We start from the raw sequence: 15816 nt of genomic DNA, 5'->3' as shown, positions 1-15816 counted from the left end.
TTTATGGCTGTTAGCATTTGCCTTATGTATTGAGGTGCTCTTATGTTGGGTGCATAAATATTTACAGTTGTTATATCTTCTTCTTGGATCAATCTCTTGATCATTACGTAGTGTCCTTCTTTGTCTCTTGTAATCGTCTCTATTTTAAAGTCTGTTTTGTCTGATATGAGAATTGCTACTCCAGCTTTCTTTTGATTTTCATTTGCATGGAATATCTTTTTCCATCCCCTCACTTTCAGTCTGTATGTGTCCCTAGGTCTGAAGTGGGTCTCTTGTAGACAGCATATGGATCTTGTTTTTGTATACATTCAGCCAGTCTGTGTCTTTTGGGGGGAGCATTTAATCCATTTACATTTAAGGTAATTATCGATATGTATGTTCCTATTCCCATTTTCTTAATTGTTTGGGGTTTGTTATTGTAGGTCTTTTCCTTCTCTTGTGTTTCTTGCCTAGAGAAGTTCCTTTAGCATTTATTGTAAAGCTGGTTTGGTGGTGCTGAACTCCCCAGCTTTTCCTTGTTTGTAAAGGTTTTAATTTCTCCATCAAATCTGAATGAGATCCCTGCTGGGTAGAGTAATCTTGGTTGTAGGTTCTTCTCCTTCATCACTTTAAATATGTCCTGACACTGCCTTCTGGCTTGCAGTGTTTCTGCTGAAAGATCAGCTGTTAACCTTATGGGGATTCCCTTGTGTGTTATTTGTTTGTTTTCCCTTGCTGCTTTTAATATGTTTTCTTTGTATTTAATTTTTGATAGTTTGATTAATATGTGTCTTGGCATGTTTCTCCTTGGATTTATCCTGTATGGGACTCTTATGCTTCCTGGACTTTATTAACTATTTCCTTTCTCATATTAGGGAAGTTTTCAACTATAATCTCTTCAAATATTTTCTCAGTCCCTTTCTTTTTCTCTTCTTCTTCTGGGACCCCTATAATTCGAATGTTGGTGCGTTTAATGTTGTCCCAGAGGTCTCTGAGACTGTCCTTAGTTCTTTTCATTCTTTTTTCTTTATTCTGCTGTTCAGTAATTATTTCCACTATTTTATCTTCCAGGTCACTTATCCGTTCTTCTGCCTCAGTTATTCTGCTATTGATCCCTTCTAGAGTATTTTTAATTTCATTTATTGTGTTGTTCATCATTGCTTCTTTCCTCTTTAGTTCTTCTAGGTCCTTGTTAAATGTTTCTTGCATTTTCTCTATTCTATTTCCAAGATTTTGGATCATCTTTACTATCATTATTCTGAATTCTCTTTCAGGTAGACTGTCTGTTTCCTCTTCATTTGTTAGGTCTGGTGGGTTTTAACTTGCTCCTTTATCTGCTGTGTGTTTTTCTGTCTTTTCATTTTGCTTATCTTACTGTGTTTGGGGTCTCCTTTTTGCAGGCTGCAGTTCGTAGTTCCCGTTGTTTTTGGTGTCTGTCCCCAGTGGCTAAGGTTGGTTCAGTGGGTTGTGTAGGCTTCCTGGTGGGGACTAGTGCCTGTGTTCTGGTGAATGAGGCTGGATCTTGTCTTTCTGGTGGGCAGGTGTACGTCTGATGGTGTGTTTTGGGGTGTCTGTGGCCTTATTATCATTTAGGCAGCCTCTCTGCTAATGGATGGGGCTGTGTACCTTTCTTGCTAGTTGTTTGGTATAGGGTATCTAGCACTGTAGCTTGCTGGTTGTTGAGTGAAGCTGGGTCTTGGTGTTGAGATGGAGATTTTTGCCGTTTGATATTACGTGGAGCTGGGGCGTCTCTTGTGGACCAGTGTCCTGAAGTTGGCTCTCACCTTAGTTGCACAGCCCTGACTCCTGGCTGGAAGACCAGGAGACTGTCCTCCACATGGCTCAGAATAAAAGGGAGAAAAAATATAAAGAAAGAAAGAGAGAGAGGGGTGGGGGGAGGCAGGTAGGGAGGGAGGGAAGGAAAGGAAGGAAGGAAGGAAGAAGGAAAAAAGGAAAGAAAGAAAAAGGATAAAAATAAAATAAAGTTATTAAAATAAAAAATAATTATTAAGAAAAAAATTTTAAAAAGTTAAAAAACAAACAAAACGGACGAACAGAACCCTAGGACAAATGGTGAAAGCAAAGCTATACAGACAAGATCTCACACAGAAGCATACACATACACACTCACAAAAAGAGGAAAAGGGGAAAAAATAATCTATCTTGCTACCAAAGTCCACCTCCTTAACTTGGGATGATTTGTTGTCCATTCAGGTATTCCACAGATGCAGGGTACCTCAAGTTGATTGTGGAGCTTTAATCCGCTGGTCCTGAGGCTGCTGGGAGAGATTTCCCTTTCTCTTCTTTGTTCCCACAGCTCCCGGGGCTCAGCTTTAGATTTGGCCCCGCCTCTGCGTGTAGGTCGCCTGAGGGTGTCTGTTCTTCACTCAGACAGGACAGGGTTAAAGGAGCCGCTGATTCGGGGGCTCTGGCTCACTCAGGCCCGGGGGAGGGAGGGGCACGGAGTGCGGGGCGAGCCTGCGGCTGCAGAGGCCAGCGTGACATTGCACCAGCCTGAGGTGCGCCGTGCATTCTCCCGGGGAAGTTTTCCCTGGATCACGGGACCCTGGCAGTGGCGGGCTGCACAGGCTCCGGGGAGGGGACGTGGGGATAGTGACCTGTGCTCGCACACAGGCTTCTTGGTGGCGGCAGCAGCAGCCTTAGCGTCTCATGCCCGTCTCTAGGGTCAGCACTGATAGCCGCGGCTCGAGCCGGTCTCTGGAGCTCCTTTAAGCAGTGCTCTTAATCCCCTCTCCTCTCACACCAGGAAACAAAGCGGCAAGAAAAAGTCTCTTGTCTCTTCGGCATCTCCAGACGTTTCCCGACTCCCTCCCGGCTAGCCAGCAGTGGTACACTAATCCCTTAAGGCTGTGTTTACGCGGCCAACTCCAGTCCTCTCCCTGGGATCTAAACTCCAAAGCCCGAGCCTCAGCTCCCAGCCCCCACCCGTCCCCTGTAATTTTCTTTTTTTGTGATATCTTTGTCTGGTTTTGGTATCAGGGTGATGGTGGCCTCGAAGAACGAATTCGGGAGTGTTTCTCCCTCTGTAATTTTTTGGAAGAGTTTGAGGAGGATAGTGTTAGCTCTTCTCTAAATGTTTGATAGAATTTGCCTGTGAAGCCATCTGGTTCTGGACTTTTGTTTGTTGGAAGATTTTTAATTACAGTGTCTATTTCATTCCTTGTGACAGGTCTGTTTATATATTCTAATTCTTGGAAAATTGTACCTTTCCAAGAATTTGCACATTTCTTCGAGGTTGTCCATTTTATTGGCATATAGTTGCTTGTAGTAGTCTCTTATAATCCGTTGTATCTCTGTGGTGTCAGTTGTGATCTCTCCTTTTTCATTTCTAATTTTACTGATTTGCGTCCTCTCCCTTTTTTTCTTGTTAATTCTAGCTAAGGGTTTATCGATTTTGTTTATCTTCTCAAAGAACTAACTTTTACTTTTATTGATCTTTGCTATTGTTTTCTTCGTTTCTATTTCACTTACTTCTGCTCTGATCTTTATGATTTCTTTCCTACTACTGACTTTGGGTTTTCTTTGTTCTTCTTTCTCTGTTTGCTTTAGGTGTAAGATTAGATTGTTAATTTGAGATTTTTCTTGTTTCTTGAGGTGGGATCGAATTGCTATAAACTTCCCTCTTAAAACTGCTTCTGCTGCATCCCATAGGTTATGGGTCATTTTGTATTTTTGTCATTTTTCTGTGTGTTTTTTGATTTCTTCAGTGATCTCTTGATTATTTAGTAGCACCCTGTTTAGCCTCCATGTATTTGTGTTTCTTACAGTTTTTTCCCCCTGTAATTGATTTCTAATCTCATAGCGATTATAATCTCAGAAAAGATGCTTGATATGATTTCAGTCTTCTTGAATTTTCCGAGGCTTGATTTGTGACCCAAGATGTGATCTATCCTGGAGAGTGTTCTGTGTGGACTTGGGAAGGAAGTGTATTCTGCTACTTTCAGATGGAATGTCCTATAAATATCAATTAAATATATCTGGTCCATTGTGTCATTTAAATCTTGTGTTTCTTCATTTATTTTCTGTTTGGATGATCTTTCCATTGGTGTAAGTGGGGTGTTAAAGTCCCCCACTATTATTGTGTTAATGTCAATTTCCCCTTTTATGGTTGTTAGCATTTGCCTTATGTATTGAGGTGCTCCTGTGTTGGGTGCATAAATACTTACAATTTTTATATCTTCTTGGATTGATCCCTTGATCATTATGTAGTTTAGAATAACCTTGTCTATATACAGAAAAAGTCTTGCTGGGATTTTGATAGGAATGGCATTAAACTCATCTATCAATGTGGGGAGAATTGACATCTTAACCATTTTTATTCTTCTAATCCATAAATATGGTATGTCTGTCTATTTATTTAGATCTTCTTTGATTTCTTTCATCAGTGTTCTGTGTTTTTTAGCATAAAAATACTGTTTATGTTTGATTATGCTTAATTTCTGTCCTCTCATGCCCACTGAAGGCATCTCTCCAGCAGTTCTCTACTCACACTTCTACCTCATCAATTTTTGACTCTACCAGATCATTTCTACTATCAGTCATTTCTCCCATCCTGAAAAAAAAATCTCAAAACCCACACCATGTTTTCCTCGATTGCACTTCTCTTCTGCCTACTGCCCTATTTCTTTGCTCTTTGTATCAAAACTCCTCAAGAGATTTGCCTGTACTTGCTGTTCCCAGTTTCTTTCCTTCCATCTTTCCTTTAATCAGTTCTAGTCTGGCATGTGCTTCTACCTTGGCAAAGCAACACGAAATCTATATTGCTGTATCCAGTGGTTAACTTGTGGTCCTCATCCTTGTTGACTTTTCAGCAGCATTGATATAGTTGATCTACCTAAATTAACTTTTTTCAATTTGCTTCTGGGAAATGCAGGTCAAAACAAGATATAATTTAGTACCCACCAGATTCCTCCAAAATTAAGTCTGGTAAATCTAAGTATAGTGAAAAACTCATACATTGCTAGTGAGAGTATAAGTTGGTACTGCCACCTTGGAAAGTATTTTAATGACAGTAAAGTAGAAGATACTCAAAATCTCTTAATCCAGAAGTTCCAATACTAGGTGCTTACCCTAGAGGAACTTTTACAGATGAGACCTGTATAAGATTGTTCATTGCAGTATGATTTATAGTAGCAAAAAAGTCTTAGTAGGGGAATGTATGTGGTTTATTCATGTAATGGAATACTGTCTAATAATTTCATTAAATAAACAAGAACTACATGTTTCAGCACAGGTAAATCCCCAAAAACATAATGTTAAGTGAAAAATACTAAGTATTTTAAGATACAGTATTATATAAGATACAGATTTAAGATACAGATTATATTTTGTATAATAGGATGTAAAGTGGGATTTTTTTCTTGTCACCTAAGCATTTTTCTTGGAGCTCAAAATTGAGGACAGTAGTTGACAAAGGAGCCCTGCAGTATAAGCAGAGGTGCTGAACCTGCTGGAAAGTGGCTGTGATTTGTACTGGAACTCTATTACCTCTAGTCGGTACAAGATAAAGAGAGACTTAAGTGGGAGCAAAGGATTCTTGGAAGAGTTATCAACCCAAGAGGGAGTGCTGTAGTGTTTATATTGTCTTCCATGTGGGTTGCAAACAATTTCTCTGAAAGATTGGAGAACTTTTCAGGAGGAAAAATACTTCTCTGGCTGAATGTCTGCTGGGTTGTGGAAAATAGTTAGGCCTCCCTAGGATGCTGTCTGAGTGGAGTGTTAGAGAATTCTTGGAAAAGTGTGATTTGGGTCCCCTGGAATTACTGATGGCCCAGAGACTGGGGGCAGCTGCTGCTTTACTGGGGAGGTGTAAAGGTAAGCGATATATAAAATAGCCGTACAGTGGAAGAGCCAGGACACACAACTTCCTCTGTGTGTCCAGTGATGTTGAATTAAAGGTGTTTCCTTTGGGCCAACCAAACACTTTAGAGGCTAGACAGGCTACAGCCATCTTGAAAGAAACTTACCAAAGAGAATTGCCTGCTGGGCAGAAGCAACCTCAAAGTTATACCAGTGACATAGGAGCTGAGGACTTTTTAGAGGTAAGCTGAAGAATGTCTCTTCTGCGCCAGAGAATGTTACAGAGACAGATTCTGTCAAAGAAAACCAGAGATGACAGTAGTTAAAATGGTAAAAATGGATTTCATCCAGGAACCATTGCAATAGGGGAAAGGAGCCCCTCAGTATACAACTGGGCTCAGTTCTGAGTACAGCAAGGACAATTGGAAATTTATAGCCAACAGGCAGAATGAGGTGGGGGTGATCAGTGGAGGGAAAATACTAAGAGGAGACATCAAGGATAGGGAGATTCTTGCTAAACCAACTTAACAGGATTCTTGCTGAGGGCAAGCCAGGGTGATCAGATAGCAAGGACAGGAAATTCTGTAAACTGACTTAGCAGGATTCTTGCTAAAGCTGGACTATGCAGTCCCAGTAAGGATGGGAGGCAAGGTCAAGGCCCATTTGAGAAGAATGATCAGAGGAGTCTGACTGCAGTTTGGTCAAGGAGAGAGTATTGCAGAATTCTCAAAATGCCCCACATGAGAGAGGCAACAGTAGATACTGCCAATGACTGAGGATGTTTGATAGCTGAGAGAAAACTACAAACAGCACCTAGCCTATGTAATATTAACTTTGCCTCTTTACTTCTCACTTTTCCACCTTTATTCCCATCTTCTGGTAAGCAGAATAATGGCTTCCCAAAAATATCAAATCTTAAACCCTGGAACTTGTCCTGTAAGTGTTACCTTATAAGGGAAAAAGAATCTTTACAGGGATGATTAAATTAAGGGTCTTGTGATGGGGGAGGTCACTCTGGATATCCAGGTGGACCCTAATTGCAATTACACGTATCCTTATAAGAGGGAGGCAGACAGAGATTTGAACACACATACAGAAGGAATAGCCCTTAAGAAGCAGACCAGGGAGATTTGAAGATGCTGGCCTCAAATATTGGACTGATGTCACCAGAAGCCAAGGTATGCCGGAAGCCACCAGAGCTAGAAGAGGCAAGAAATGGCTTCTCCCCTAGAGCCTCTTTAGAGAGCATGGCTCTGCTGACCCTTTGTGATATTGATGTTTGATTTTGATCTTCCGATCTCCAGAACTATAATGTAATAAATATGTGTCCTTTTAAGGCACTAATCTTGTAGAAATCTATTACAGGATCAATAGGGAACTAACACATATCCCATCACACAGTACTATAATAATTTGTTTGCGTAGTAGTGAGAATACAGATAATAGGACAGTTGACTCTACCTGAAGGAAACAAGGAAGACTATGGTGACTTTTGAAGTGTGAATTAAAGGATTAGTAAAAGTCTTTCAAACCTGAGATGGGGTGTGCCTTCTGAGTAGAATAGCTAACATGAGCAACATGGTACTGAGGTTTTTAAAGTACATGACTGTACTTGGAATGGCTGGTATAAATAAACATGTATGATGCTTGGAAGGAAATGATGAATATTAAAGCTGGAAAAAGTAAGGTGGGGCCAGACCATGCGATTTTGTATGACTGCTGAAATGTTCTTCATTTACTCTATATGCATGATTTTAAGGATTTTAAGCAGGGGAGTGATTGGAACAGCAGTGTAGGCAGACCTTTTAAGAGGATATTGTAGAGGCAAGACAGAAAAAGGTGGTCAAGTGGACATTTGTATCTAAATGCAATGTTATTCATTCTCTGGAATGGATTTGAATAAGGATGACTTAACTTTATAAATGATGGAGAAACAGTAAGGGCATTGCCTGTTTAAAATGGAAAAAAAATAAGGAAATAAGGATGTACTGTCATTATTTTTTTGTAAAATTGCATTTGATGTTTCTGCCAATGCCATGAAAGGAAAGACAACACTTATTTTCAGATTTGATTGTATTTTTAGACTATTCAAAGAGATCATAAAAAATTAGAGATTATAATTTTAACAATGTGGCTAGATACAAGGTAAATCTGGACATTAGTAGTACTCCCATATACTACTTATAACCAGCTCCAAAATGCAATGAAAATGATTTATATAGGTCCCCGTCTGCATACTACTTACTAGAGTAACTCTCAGAGTTATAGTAGTCAGGATAAGCTAGGTCTTGCTGCAGTAGCAACCCTCTTAGTGGCATACGTGTCAGTGGTTTGCTACACATGCATTATGGCTGCTCTGGGACCCAGACTGATTGACTATCTGCTCTCTGGAACATTGCCAGTTTCCATGGCCGACGAGAAGTGAGAGTGAGGAATTGCATACTGGCTCTTAAAACCTATTCTCTGACAGCAACATGTCTCTTTTATTCATATTCTCTTGGTTAAAAGAAAAAAGTCAATCACTTGGACTTACTTAATTTTCCAGGGGCCAAGGACGTACAAAACTACCATGTGCTTGGGAAAAGAACTGGAACTATTTGATGGGTAGCACTAATGATTATGGTAGTATTTTTTTTTTAACAACTGATTATCAATTTATTAAAAATGTTGATTTAAGCATCTGCACTGGTGACTTCAGCCTCGACTCCTGGCTCAATACTGATGGAAGTGATCTGCTTGACAATCTCAGAAGGACTGTGCAGGTCAATGAGTCCCTTGTGGATCCTCATCTGGAAAAAATCCCAAGTCTTAGAACCGTCACGACAAGGAGTTTTCCTTGTAGTTATTCTCAGAGTCTTGGTAGACATCTGAACTGGTCCTTTTCGCTTTGAGATTCTTTTCCTTTGCACCTCTGATCAGGTCAGCACATCCCTTCTCCAAAGACTTCACGTTGTGGCTAGTGAGGGTGATTCTAATGCGGTGAATCGCCACCTCGGGCTCCACTGGAGTCTTTCCGGTATCTTTAAAAGCTATGGATGGCTGTGGCACAGCTTCCTGACTGACTTGTTCCTTGGCGAGAGCGAACAGCGGTAAGGTAGGAGCAGGAGTGGGTGGCCCGAGGCTCCGCTGCAGCGGCGACCCTGTCTTCGTCCAAGTGCTATGGTAGTATTTAAATATAAAAGTCAGGACCAAGGAAAAAAATGTACGTGATTATAAAAGTATAATCCTTGAAATATATCAAAAGCATAGATAACAGCTCTAACAATGGAACAGAAGTGTTTAGATCAGTATGAAAAGGTTAGTATCTAATCTTCTCTAAACATAAAATCAGATTCAAATACATTAAACAAACAAATTTCAGGACCAAAATAGAATAAAATGACCAAAGGATAGGAACAGGTAATTCTCAAAAGATGAAATAGAATAGGAAAATATATTTAAGGTTGAGAGTTCAAGTATTATCTACTCTATTTAAATTAAGGGATAATTTAAAAACAACACCTAGAGTCAGTGAGTTTATGGAGAAATGGTTAATCAGATATTGGTGGTGGGATTATAAATATAGTCCCTTTGCAAAAAACAATTTAGATATTGTATCAAGAACCATAAGAATATTCATACCCTTTAAGAATCTCTCTCTAGGAATTTACTCCAGTTAACACATTTTTGATCAGAAATGTATTAAGGCCACAGGCGTTAGTTTCTACAAAAATCCCCTGGTCAATAATGGGTTAAAAAGAAGAAATGTTAAATGAGTTAAAGGAAGTATTTTGTTGTAGTGAGGAAAAATCCATCCATTTATTCTTTTTTTTTTAAAGTTATCCTTTTTCTTGGTTTGTTTTTTAAAATTATTATATAAGTTTAAGGTGTACAGCATTGTAATTCAACATCTGTATACACTACAAACCAGGCGTCTAGTTATAATCTATCACCATACAGTTGACCCCCTTCACCCCCTGCTCACCTCCCCCCAGTCCCCTTCTCTTCGGTAAACACTAATCTGTTCTCTGTATCTATGAGTTTTTTTTGTTTTATTTTGTTTTATTTTTCTAGATTCCACACGTGAGTGAAATCATACAGTATTTGTCTTTCTCCTTCTGACTTATTTTACTTGGCATAATACCCTCAAGGTCTATACATGTTGTTGCAAATGTCAGGATTTCATTCTTTTTTATGGCTGAGTAGTATTCCATTGTGTACGAATATACCACATCTTCTTCATCCCTTTATCCATCGATGGACACCTAGGTTGTTTCCATGTCTCAGCTATTGTAAATAATGCTGCAGTGAACATAAGAGTGCAGATGTCTTTTTGAATTAGTGTTTTTGTGTTCTTTGGGTAAATACCCAGAAGTGAAATAGCTAGGTCATATGGTAGTTCTATTCTTAATGTTTTGAGGAATCCCCATACTATTTTCCATAGTGACTATTCCAATTTACAGTCCCACCAACAGTGTACAAGGGTTCCCTTTTTTTCACATCCTCTCCAACATCTGTTATATCTTGTCGTTTTAATAATAGCCATTCTAAGAGGAAATGTAAAAGGGAAGAATATAAAATATATGAATACTGTGATTACAGACTAAAGATATATAAATATTTGGGCAAATAAAGATTGTATAGCAGTATTGAAGGAAATTTGCAAAATTAGGTTAAATTAAAAAATAACACTTCTTCCTAAAAACACATACTCTAGTCTAATAGTGAAAAAAACCCTTGACAAATCCCAGTTGAGGGTCATTCTACAAAATATCTGACTAGTTCTCAAAACTGTCAAAGTCATCAAAAATAAGTTTGAGGAATTGTCATAGCGAAGAAGAGCCTGGGGAGCCGTGACCTCTTAAATGTAATGCGATACCCTGGATGGAATCCTGGAACAGAAAAAGGACATTACCTAAAAACTAAGGCAATCTGAATAAAGTATAGATCTCAGTTAATAATGTATTAATATTGATTGAATAACAACAAATGTACCATACTAATGTTAGATGTTAATAATAGTGAAAATTGGGTGTGTGGAATATGGGAACTGTGTACTGGTTTTGTAAATCTTAAACTATCCTAAATAAAAATAATCCTAAAAATAAAGTTTTTTTTTTCTTTTCTTTTCTTTTTTTTAAGGAGAGGGAGAAAAATATACATATAGGCATTTGTTCATCAAATGTCTGTGGAAGGAAAAAAAGTGTGCCAGATTTATGTATATTGTTACAAGTATGTATATACATATAGATTAATACTAGAAGGAAATGAAGTGAAACCAGTTTTTAGTGAAGCTAGAAGGTGATGAACATTTTCCTAGTCTAAAATTTGTTGGAAGCAAGCAAAGTGAATTTGATAGTTTGGATTGAGACAGTGGTGGTCCTACAGCATAAAGAGAACCTACCTATGCCTCAAGTTGGCCTCTCTTTTTTAAAAGCAAAAATCACATACTGTTAGCCAGGGATTGGGGACCACAGCAGAGCATATAATATAGCAGAGACTTCTTACTTACTGAAAAAATTGATTTGAAATCTTTCCATTATATCACCAGATCATTTTTGTCCAATCTTCCCTTAAAGAGGGTACATCAAATAGATTAGTAAGAAATTCTGTCTTGAGTGTAGTGCCCTTTGCTGACACTATTAATTAAATACGTTTTAAAAGAAAGTTATTTTATAATTTTGTAGTGGCTACTGCTTTTCCTTATCTTTCTTTGTTCATTTCGTTATATGCTTAATGCTTATGCTGTCCTCTCATTATATATTCCTTTTTAAAAATCCTTATGGTATTCCTAGAATTTAGTTCATTACTACCTAGGTTTTAAGAAGGTCTCACATTTGGCTCATCAGTTTTGGCTAGGACTTAAAAATGAGTCAGTTATGTATAGAGACTTTTTTTCTTTCTTTTTGTCAACAACACTTTATATTGTTTTAGTTTCATCATATACATTTAATGGAATTAAATTTGAGAAGCTCAAAATTATATAATTAAATACAATTAGCTTCTTGATTTAGAGTCCAACCTGTTAGAATGATACCTGACAGCAGACATTTGCACAGTGCAAGTTACAGTCATATGGTTAAGCCCTACTGGTTTGTTAATTCACCTGTGTATATTTATGGGTTAATGCACCAAAGGCAGGCAGATAACATGTGTCTTGTAGGTAACATGTATGTGCCCTAGGATTTTATTGAATTGACTTTGTGCTCTCTCTCTGTTTGGAAATGCATTTATATTGAGAATTACGGCATCTTTTCATACCTATATTTGCCATTGTGTTTTGCCCTCTTTGAATTATCTTCATATTCTTTGCCCATTTTTCAATGTGTTGTTACTCATGCTTTTCTCAGAGCTTTTTTTTTTTTTAAACATTAGGACTGTTATTACTGATATTCTTATATTTAAATCTTTGACCTGACTGGAGGTTATCTAATATAAGGAGTGAGATGGGAATCTTATAGGAAGAGTCCTTGACTGAGGCCCGGTCCTGCCGGGTAGTCACTTCTCTAGGAAACCTGGGAAATTGATCTTCACTCTAACTGGTCTTTCATTAAACATTCAGGTAAGTCCTAGAGCTGTTTTGAACAAGTTACTTAGACCTGGTGAGCACCAGACATACGGTCAGAGTCTCCAGAACAGTCAGGAGAGTCCAGAGTGGCACAAAGCCTCCCCAGAACAGGGGGGTGCATGGTTCTCTCACCAGGAGAATAGTAGAGGCATCTACCTGTATGTTCTCATGGGATGTGTTGCTGACCTGGGAAGCTTCCACCTGGGAGCATGCTGCTCTGAATTCTGCTTTGTGTGGCCCTGCTTTTCCAGACAAGCTTCAGCATCATATGCCATTAAAGAAACTATATCCTTGGCTGTATTTGTTAGCGTCTTTCTACCAAGCACATCACTCTTCTGTGTTGGAGCCTGTTGAATTTTTTTTTTATCCCAGATGGCTAGCCAGTTGTCCATTTATACCATTTACTGAATAATATGTCTTTCCCTCCTGATTCTAATTCTCATTCTTAAAGCTCTATTCCACTGCCCTATTTATCACTGCAGTACTCCTATTTTTTCTTTAGTTTGCTTTCTGATGTATTATAATTAATGGCAGGGCAAGTCCCTGCCCTTACCCTTCTTTCTGAATATTCCTGAACTTACTCTTGCATGTTTGTTCTTTCAGATATACTCTACCATAGAACCGATTCTTGGAGCACCTTTTCTTATAGAGCTCTTATTAAACATCTATATTTGGTTGGTAATAAAGTACTGTGCCATAGAGCAGGGGTCCCCAACCTTTTTGGCACCGGGGACCGGTTTCGTGGAAGACAGTTTTTCCATGGCCTGGTGCGGGGATGGTTCAGGCAGTAATGCAGCGATGGGGGCGGCAGATGGAGCTTCGCTCCATCGCCCACCGCTCTCCACCTCCTGTGTGGCACAGTTCCGTAGCAGTCCGCAGCCCGGGGCTTGGAGACCCTTGCCATAGAGGATTCTTTGATCAGTGCTGCCTCCTTCTTTGTTGTTGTTGTTTTTTTTTTGCGGTACGCGGGCCTCTCACTGTTGTGGCCTCTCCCGTTGCGGAGCACAGGCTCCGGATGCGCAGGCTCAGCGGCCATGGCTCACGGGCCCAGCCGCTCCGCGGCATGTGGGATCTTCCCGGACCGGGACACGAACCCATGTACCCTGCATCGGCAGGCGGACTGTCAACCACTGCGCCACCAGGGAAGCCCCCTCTTTGTTTTAAATGAATGTAAACTAAAGATTAATAGGTCTAGTATTTTTTAAAAGTTAACTAGATTGTATTAACTAGATTGCACACAGACACTTGCTCACTAGTTTATTGGTTATATAATTCCATCCAGGCATGTGAATAAACACGTATTATGGAGTCTATCATCTTGATATGCCATCCAGAGTTTGCCTGTATCTGCCGTATAAGTTTGAGTTTTATCGTATTGATTTCTCTTAGCAGCCGTGTATGGCAGCTGAGCTTGTCCCAGCTCTTCTCCTTCCTGTCTGCTACTTGAGCAGCAGGTTTTGGAGGTGCTTTCTCTCCTCCTAGTTCTGTTCAGCAGCTCCTAGGGCTATAAAAACCTTTGGCTGTCAATTTAGGTACCTTAAGGATCCTTCCAGTGGCTGTAATTTCTTTATTCCAATATATAAAATCATTGTATGTTAGCCTTAGAAGGGATCTTGGAGGACTTCTAATCTAGTGGTTTTTAAACTTTTAAAAAGGAGCTAAATCTTTTTTTATTATTAAAGAAATATTATGTAAAGCCCCAGTATCTAAAAAAGAGGCTAAATAACAAAGTGCTTTGTTTAAGAAGGAAGTGAATTGAGTGGAGCTAAAACTATCAAGCTCTTTGATGCCCTGATGTTGGTCCTTGAGGCAGCTGGGTAGAACTCTAAGCTGATCTTATTCATCCCCCTCTTTTTACAGATGAGGGACCTGAATCCTACCATAGTTAATTGCCTTGCCGGGTTGTAGCCTAGGTAAGAGAATGGCAGACTTTCAATTCATTAGCCTCTCAGTCAAGGACTTTTTCTATTATACCATGCTGTTTCTAATGGAATTACTGCATTCTTAAAAGTTACAATGACCTACATATGTATTTTTTAATTAGTATTACTTTCCTTGGCAGAGATATCAATTAAATTGCATCTTGGTTCCCATTAAAATCAAGGAAAAATTATAGGATTTTAGTGTCATTAAATATTTATATGTTGAAAATTTATCTGATGTATAATAGCAAATTTATAATTAAAAAATTAATATAATCTATACATTTATAGGATATATTTATTTACATTAACACGGTATTTTTTATGTTTTTAAAGTTTAAAAATCACAACTGTTATTCCTAGGCCTAGTGATAATGGTGGTTATCTTGATAGAGAGTGTTGTCATTTGTCAGATTGGCAGGGTACTAGTTCTAGAGGTGAATCAGTTTCCAATGTGATTAAAAGTGAGAAAAAGAATTTAAGCCCGTGTTATTAATTTTTTTTTTTTTTGCGGTACGCGGGCCTCTCACTGTTGTGGCCTCTCCCGTTGCGGAGCACAGGCTCCAGACGCGTAGGCTCAGCAGCCATGGCTCACGGGCCCAACCGCTCCAACGGCATGTGGGATCTTCCCGGACTGGGACACGAACCCGTGTCCCCTGCATTGGCAGGCGGGCTCTCAACCACTGCGCTACCAGGGAAGCCCCGTGTTATTAATTAAAAAAAAAAATAGTACAACAGGTTGGAGATTTGCTTAAACACCATTTCCTCTACCTTTTTAGTGGGAATAACTGTACCTCTTGAAAATTACTCTAAGGATATATGTAAAGCCATCTTTAAAAAAAATCATATTTCCCTTACTAAAAAGTAGAAGTAAACAAATAAAAACCATATAATTGTGATAAAACAAATGCATTTAATTTTTAAATGTTATTGGAAAAAAAGTCTGATTTCTAGTACATTGGAAGATCACATTTGGCACTGTCAGTGGGGCAAAATGGACGGTAGATAAACTGAGAATACAATTTAATCATTATATATAATAACAGGTCTCTGGGGATAAAAATAAAATTAAATTCACATGAAAGCATTACAGTAGTAAGCTTTAAAAAGAGATTTATTTTTTTATTTAATGAATATTTGTTATTTGTCTCTAAAAGCAACCTATTTGTCCTTAGTAAAAAATAATAGCAGTTTGCCCTAGCAGATTTTCATATTGAAATAGTTTTTAAAGTTATATTATTACTTTTTGGCCCTCATGTTATCTTTATTTAAGTTTTAACTTAGCTCTTGCTTCTAATCTTTGACTTATGTTTCTTATCTACTTTGTCCTTCCATTTTGGACTGTAAAGGCCTTGAGGGCAAGAAACCATATTTGGTATTTGCATATTGGTTTGCAGTACTGCTTCAAGCCACAGTGGAGCCTGACACAAAAGGAAAACGAGCAGTACTAGTGCTGTCTATATTTAAAATCTTTATGTTTAGGATTTGTTTTGTTTTGATTTTTAAAAGATTTTAAAAATCTTGATTATTGAGTTTTTTGGCACTCTC

At 38.6% G+C, this 15816-nt stretch overlaps 1 protein-coding gene and 1 pseudogene across 1 annotated transcript in view; one reads left to right on the top strand and one right to left on the bottom strand.

Moving 5' to 3' along the window:
• The window catches only part of ZDHHC17 (zinc finger DHHC-type palmitoyltransferase 17), a 106330-nt gene that overhangs the window by 19101 nt on the left and 71413 nt on the right, over window positions 1-15816 (top strand). The window lies entirely within an intron of this gene.
• Window positions 8472-13250, bottom strand: LOC115858431 (small ribosomal subunit protein uS10-like; annotated as a pseudogene).

This window comes from Globicephala melas, chromosome 10 (assembly GCF_963455315.2).
Source record: "Globicephala melas chromosome 10, mGloMel1.2, whole genome shotgun sequence".
NCBI lineage: Eukaryota > Metazoa > Chordata > Mammalia > Artiodactyla > Delphinidae > Globicephala > Globicephala melas.
This window is presented reverse-complemented; position numbering and strand designations above follow the sequence as displayed.